We start from the raw sequence: 7,586 nt of genomic DNA, 5'->3' as shown, positions 1-7,586 counted from the left end.
TGATCACCTTTCTGTCTCTCCAGGTCCCTTCTGAGCCTTGAACCTTGTAATAGGTGACATCTCTATACACACCTTATTTTTTCTTTTCTTTTTAAACTTGTTATTGTTGAATGTATTACAAATGTCCCTCCATTTCCCCCCCCCTTGACACCCTCCTCCCTGCTCCCACCCCCACTCCTTCCTGCCTTCCCCACGCTCTTGTCTGTGTCCATTGGTTATGCATATATGCATAAAAGTTCTTTGGTTTCTCTCTTCCCACCCCATCTTCCCCTTCCCTTTGAGGTTTTCAGTCTAACAATCAATTTGTACTTCTTAATTCCTTCATTTTTTCACCCATGTCCCCATGACCCTCCCATCTGGCAACCCACAAAAAGTTCTCTATCTATTAATCTGTTTCTGTTCTGCTTGCTCATTTTGTTTGTACATTCGATTGTTGATAGATATATATTTATTGCCATTTTATTGGTCATATTGTTGTTGTTGTTCTTCAAGAAGACCCGTCAACATTTCATATAATACTGGTTTGGTGGTGATGAACTCCTTTAGCTTTTCCTTGTCTGGCAAACTCTTTATATGGCCATTGATTCTAAATGACAGCTTTGCAGGATAGAGTAATCTTGGTTGTGGGTTCTTGCTTTTCATCACTCTGAATATTTCTTGCCACTCCCTTTTGGCCTGCAAAGTTTGAGAAATCAGCTGACAGTCTTATGGGAACTTCCCTGTGCTTTTCTCTTGCTTCTTTCAAGATTCTCTCTTTGTCTTGAACCTTTTGCATTTTGATGATGATATATCTTGGTGTGGGCCTCTTTTTTTTTTTTTTTTATCCTCACCCGAGGACATTTTTCCATTTTTTGTACAGATAGAGTGGGAGGGAGAGAGAGGAAGAGAGAGAGAGAGAGAGAGAGAGAGAGAGAAACATCGATGCGAAAGGGACACATCGAGTGGCTGCCACCCGCACGACCAACCAGGGCCAGGGACAAACTGCAACCGAAGTACGTGCCCCTAGCGGGAACCGAACCCGGGTCTCTCCGGACCGCAGGCCGACGCTCTAATCGCTGAGCCAAACCAGCCAGGGCAGTGTGGGCCTCTTTTGATTCATCTTGTTTGGGACTCTCTGTGCTTCCTGGACTTGTATGTCTGTTCCCTTCACCAAGTTAGGGAAGTTTCTGTCATTGATTTTTCAAATAGGTTTTCAATTTCGTGCTCTCCTTTTGGCACCCTCATGATAAGAATGTTGGTACGCTTGAAGTTGTCCAAGATGCTCCTTACACTATTCTCATTTTTTTTAATTCTTTTTTCTTTGTTGCTGTTCTGCTTGGGTGTTTTTTGCTTCCTTATATTCCAAATCGATGGTTTGCTTCTTGGCTTCACTTACTCTACTATTGATTCCCTGTAAATAATTTTTTATTTCAGTGAGTCCTTCCTTCATTTCTGACTGGTCCTTTTTTATGCTGTTGAGTTCCTCATTAAGTTTTTGATGTTCTCACAAAGTTCCTTGAAATTCTCACTAAGTTCCTTGAGCATCCTTATAAATAGTGTTTTGAACTCTGCATCTGTGAGACTGCTTATCTCCATTTTGTTTAGTTCTTTTCCTGGAGTTTTGTTCTGTTCTTTCATTTGGGACATGTTTCTTTGTCTCCTCATTTTGGCTGCTTCCCTGTGATTGTTTCTATGTATTAGGTAGAGTTGCTAGGTCTCCTAGGCTTCCTAGGGTGGCCTATTGTAGTAGGTGTCCTGTAAAATCCAGTGGCACAGTCTTCCTGGTCACCCCAGCCGGGCCCTTGAGGTACATTCCTCATGTGGACTTTACACCTTTCTTTTGTAATTGAGTCTTGGTTGCTGTTGGCATGTCAGTGGGAGGGTTTTCCTCAGGCTGATCGGCTGCAAGGACTGCCTGTGCCGAATGACCACTGACCTCTGGCTGCCTTGGAGGATCAACTGTGCAGGGGCCCACCACACAGAGCAAGACTTACTTCAGCAGGGGTCTGGTACCCACTGAGTGTATACATTCTTTGAGTGTATCACTTGTGGAGGTGTTTGGGTGGTGGTGCTTTGACTTGGTCTGAAGCTGTTGACTGGGTGTGTTGTCTCTGGGGCAAGGTCAGCCACTGCCGGTGTTTTACCTGGGGCCACCAGACATAAGCTACAAAGTGATCTGCCAAATGGCTGTTTCTTGTGCTGGGCTTGGAGGTGCCCAGGCAAAGCCAAGTTGTGAAGTAAGGCTGGCTGCTTCTAGTGTCAGGTTTGGGGCCCCTTAGCAAGAGGTATGGGGCTCACTGTGACCAGATGCTGCTTGTTTGAGAAAATTAAGGGAAATCTGAAGCAGGAGCCAAGACAGGCCAATCCTATGGTAACGCCACTGGAAACAGTTTGGGAGGCCCAAAATTTAGGTGGGGCATCACCAGAGTGAGGCAAACAATGTGAGGCAGGTTGCTGGAGTCCCAGATATGGTGCTTGTCTACTGGCCTCATGGGGGAAGGGCTCACCAAAGGAACAACAGCCTCCACCAGCATGTCTGTCCGAGAAAAAACTGCCTCTCCAACACTGGCTTTGATGCCAAACAACTCAGTTCTTCCTCATAAGTCTCTGGTGCCTTTCAAGCTGCCTCCTCCATGCCGGAGCTCAGAAGGAGAAAGTCTGAGTCCATGCTAAGGCCTTTAAGAGGAACTGTCTGGGGCTCCAGCAGCCTCAGCCTCTCTCCGCCTCAATTCCCGCTGGATTTTACAGCCAGAAGTGATGGGGACTTCTCTTCCTGGCACTGGATCCCTGAGTTGGGGGCCTGTTGTCGGACAGGGACCCCTTGCTCCTGAAGTAGAACCTTCACAGCCGAGGTATCCCTCCTGATTTTTATCCACCATGTGTGGGTGTGGGAATAGTTCATCCGAGCCTCTGCCCCTCCTACTGGTCTCAACGTGGCCTCTTCTTTAATTTCATAGTTGTAGGACTTCCATTCAGCTCAATTTCAGACAATTCTAAAGGATGTTTGTTCTGTAGTTTAGTTATAATTTTGATGTGGTTGTGAGCAGAGGCAAGTACCACGGTTACCTACTCCGCTATCTTGACCAGAAGTTACACCTCATTCTTTCCAAGGTAAACTGTTCTCCCCACCCCTGGCTACCTTAAAGATATTCTTTGGTGTTTTTCACTTTCACTGTGATGTGTTTCATTATGTATTTCTTTTTAGTTATCTGGTTTGGGATGTTGGTACTCCAGGTTTTGTAAATTTGTATCTTTCATCAGTTCTGAAAATTCTCAGCCTTTATCCTTTCAAATATAACCTCAGTACCCTTCTTCTCTTCTTCTGGAATCCAGGTAGATATATTATAGTTCTCTGCTTTTTTTTTTTTTTTTTTCAGTTTCATTTCTTTGGCCTTTTGTTGATAAATTCTTCAGGTCTATCTTCAGTTAACTGATTTTTCTTCCCAGCTATGTCTAATCTGCTGTTAACTCTGTGTGTAAAGTATAAATTTAACTTCCTATAGATTTTCATTTGTACAAGTTCTATTTGGTTCTTATTAAATTCTATTTGACATTACTTTTTAGTCTCTTGCTTTCTACTCATATACTCAACCCTCTACTTGAGTTTATTAAAATAACTTTGAAACATATTAGACATTATAAATTCTGTGGGAACTCCCTATATTTGAGGTTGTTATGAATTCAATTCTGCTATTTTTCCGTACTGTCTGTCATTCATGGGTCCTTGTTTTCTATGTGTTTTGTAATTCAAAACTGTGAGCTCAGCCCAGGTGGGTGTGGCTCAGTTGGTTGAGTGTTGCCCAGTTCTCCCAAAGGTCAGTTCGATTCCCGGCCAGGGCACATACCCAGGCTTCGGGTTCGATCCTCGGTCAGGGTGCATATGGGAGACAACTGATTGATGTTTCTCTCTCTCTCTCCCTAAAAAAATAATTGATAAAAATATATATTTTTAAAAAGACTGTGAACCCTGGGCGGTTTGGCTCAGTAATTAGAGCATCAGCCCGAGGACCAAAAAGTCTCGGGTTTGATGCCAGTCAAGGATACATACCTCGTTTTTGGTTTGGTTCCCAGCCCTAGTCGGGGTCGTGTGGGAGGCAACGAATCGATGTGTCTCTCTCACATCAATATGTTTCTCTCTCTCTCTCTCCACTCTTCCCACTCTATCTCAGAAGATTAATGGAAAAATATCCTTGGGTGAGGATTTTTTTAAAAAAGACTGTGAGCCCGGCTGGTGTGGCTGTGGATTGAGTGTCGTCCCAAGGACTGAGAGGTCCCAGTTCGATTCCTGGTCAGGGCACATGCTGGGGTTGCAAACTTGATCCCCAGTAGGGGGAATGCAGGAGGCAGCCGATTGATGTCTCTCTCTCTCTCTAAGAAATCAATAAAAACATATTTTAAAAATAAGACTGTGAGCTCATATTTCCTGGGATCATATTTGGGGAAGCCTGGGCTGAAGGTCAGTTCCTCCAGGCAGAATCTATGTTTGCTTTTGCCAGATTCCTGGAAGCACTGTTAGCTTAGGACCAACATATAAACTAAATGATCAGTTGCAGTTTTTAGAGGACCTAGGGACTGTGAAATCAAGCTGCAAATCTACACAGGAACCACCCTGTAGTTACAGTCTCAGGGGAGATGCTTTCTGCCTCTTGCCCTCAATGCCAACCACGGTTTGAAACAGGCAATTTACCTGTGTTCCCCCTTGGAGTCCCTAATTTTTAAAAATTGATTTCACAGGAAGGGAGAGGAGAGATGGAGAGAGAAAGAGAGAGAGAGAGAGAGAGAGAGAGAGAGAAACATTGATGTAAGAGAGAAACATCGATCAGTAGCCTCCTGCACACACCCAGCTCGTGACCAAAATCTGAAACCTGGGTATGAGCCCTGACTGAAAATCGAACCCACCACCTTTTGGTGTATAGAATGACACTCCAACCAACTGGGCCACACCGACAAGGGCCTTGAAGTCCCAATTTGTATTGGTGCATGTGTGTGTATTTGTGTGTGGATGTGTGTGTGTGGATGGTACTTGAGTTTCATCACCTGGTGCCTGTGCCTACAGTACCATGAAAAACAAAGGCTCTTTGGCAAATGACTTCCAGGTGAAAGCTAGCTTCTCAGTGTTTCATCAACCTCTTGAAGTTATCATTTTTGCTCCATTTTTGGCCTCTGTGTCTTCCTTATGAATTTTCCAGCTCTTCAATTCATTTAAAAAGATTTAAAAAATAATTTCATCCACTATTAAAGTTGTTTAGCCACACTAGCAGAAACAGAAGTGCATTTGTGAGTTCCTTAGAGGAAACCCAGGGATACCTGACTTGGGAGATCTGGCTCTGCTTCAACCTCCCCCAGTTAATTCTGAAGTCTCTTACAGTTCTGAGCTGCCCCCCCCCACCCCCCCAGGGGCCAGCGGGTTAAAGACCAATTATTTTCCAGTTCATCCACTTACTAGGGAAACAATGAAAACTCATGCTGCTTTCCTTACACTCCTCAGACTCTTGCTTTAACTCCCCTTATTCTTGCTTGGGGAAGCACTGGGTAGCTTATAAACCCTCCCCTTCTCTGAATGTTTGAGTAGTTTTCTTTCTCACATTGATCTTGGGAGTGGGCAGTAGAACATCACATTCCCCACTAGGTGGAGGCCTTGCTATTCTGAGGAATTCTGTTTCTTTCCTAATCTAATCTCTTTATAGGGGAAAAGGGGTGGAGTTGAGGCAATGATTAATAATAGCAGCAGGGCAAATTCAGCACCTGGCCCATTTGTAAGATCTGAGAGTATCTAGCCCCAACTGTTTTGCCTCTCTTTAGAATGCAGAATAATTTCATCTCAGCTCTGGGTCCTGGTTAGCAATTCTGGGACAAAAGGAAAACTATCTCCCCTCAGTAAGTGACTCCATTGCTGCAGCTAATCCATTGGCTCCCATTGCAAAGTCCACACTGCTTATCACAGCCTCCAAAACCTTGCTCCATCAAACCACCCCAGCTTACTTGTCCACTCACTTCCCTGTCCCTCACTCTGCTACAGCTGCCTTAGACATGTTTCTAAAACACAGTAAGCTCATTTCCAACTCTGGGCTTCTGCACCCTCAGGTGCCTTCAACCTGGAATTCTCTTCTCTCTCATGTTCCTGCAATTGCCGACGTCTCCACTACTAAGCACTACCTCAGAGGTCACCTTAGACAACTCATTTATATTTATGAATTATGCTTTCTGCTTGTTCAAGCATTATATTAATGTGGCAGTGGTAGAAAACATTAATTTTTTAAACACCCATACTATTTTTTCTTTTTTAATTTTTGAAGAAGAGAGGGAGGGGGGAGAAACAGAGAGAGAGAGAGAGAGAAAAAGAAACATCAGCCCTGAATGGTTTGGTTCAGTGGTTAGAGTGTCGGCCTGTGGACCAGAGATTCTGGGGTTTGGTTCCCGCTAAGGGCACATACCTCGGTTTTGGTTGGTCCCTAGCCCCTGTTGGGATGGTGTGGGTGGCAACCAGTTGATGTGTCTCTCTCACATTGATGTTTCTCTCTCTCTCTTCCTCCCTCTCTCCCTCCTACTCTATCTGAATATAAATGTAGGAGTGTCCTGGGTGAGGATGGGAAAAAAAAAAAAAAAAAAAGAAAGAAACATCAATGTGAGAGAGAAAACAGTGATTGGTTGCCTCCCACACACACTCAGGGATCAAACCCACAACATGGGTATGTGCCCTGACCGGGAATCGAACCCACCACGTTTTGGTGTACATGTAAAACACAATTATATAAATGTGATGGTTGTAACTGGCTTTTACCTATCTCGGTGTTGAAATTTTCCATCATTTATATCTTGTCCCGAGCACAGAATCCTGAGTAATGAAATACCAAAGAATGAAAGAACATGGTGGTAGCACCATTTGCCTCTGCACACAGGCCACGGATTTATCTGAAAGTTCTTTTTTTTTTTTCTTCTCCTAAAATATCATTAAATATCTCACCTTGTGTTTCCGGTGAAAGTAGTTTGGTCTGGTGAGTCAGTGTCCAAACCTCCAGTAAGATGGCATAGAAGAGGCATAGGAATAGCATTTTTGTGATGAAGCTGCAACACCCCTTTCACTGTCTTATTCCTATAGCTGAAGTCAGTATCTGAAATTATTCTGTTGAGGCTTTGGCCAGGTAGTTCAGCTGGTTAGAGCATTCTCCTGATGTGCCAAGGTTTCTGGTTTGATCTGGGATCAGAGCACACACAAGAATCAATCAAATGACCCAGCCATTGGTGTGGCTTAGTTGGTTGAGCCTCCTCCCATGCACTAAGAGGTCGCTGGTTCAATTCCAGTCAGGGAACATGCGGGGTTTTCTAGCTCTATCCCAGGTGGGAGGCTTGCAGGAAGCAGACAATTGATGCATGGGTGTTTTTTCTTCTCTCCCTTCCTCTCTCTACAAAATCAATAAAAACATTTAAAAGAATCAACCAATGAATTCGCAAATGAGTAGAACAAATCGATGTTTCTCTCTGAAATTATTAAATTATTTTGTTGATCGTTTGTTTTCACTGTCGCCCTTCACCACAAGCTTGCAAGCCAGTCCTCAAAAGCAGGGTCTTTGCCCTGGCCGGTTTGGCTCAGCGGTTAGAGCGCCCAC

This window comes from Molossus molossus, unplaced genomic scaffold, assembly GCF_014108415.1.
Source record: "Molossus molossus isolate mMolMol1 unplaced genomic scaffold, mMolMol1.p scaffold_m16_p_21, whole genome shotgun sequence".
NCBI lineage: Eukaryota > Metazoa > Chordata > Mammalia > Chiroptera > Molossidae > Molossus > Molossus molossus.
Note: the sequence above shows the minus strand (reverse complement) of the source record.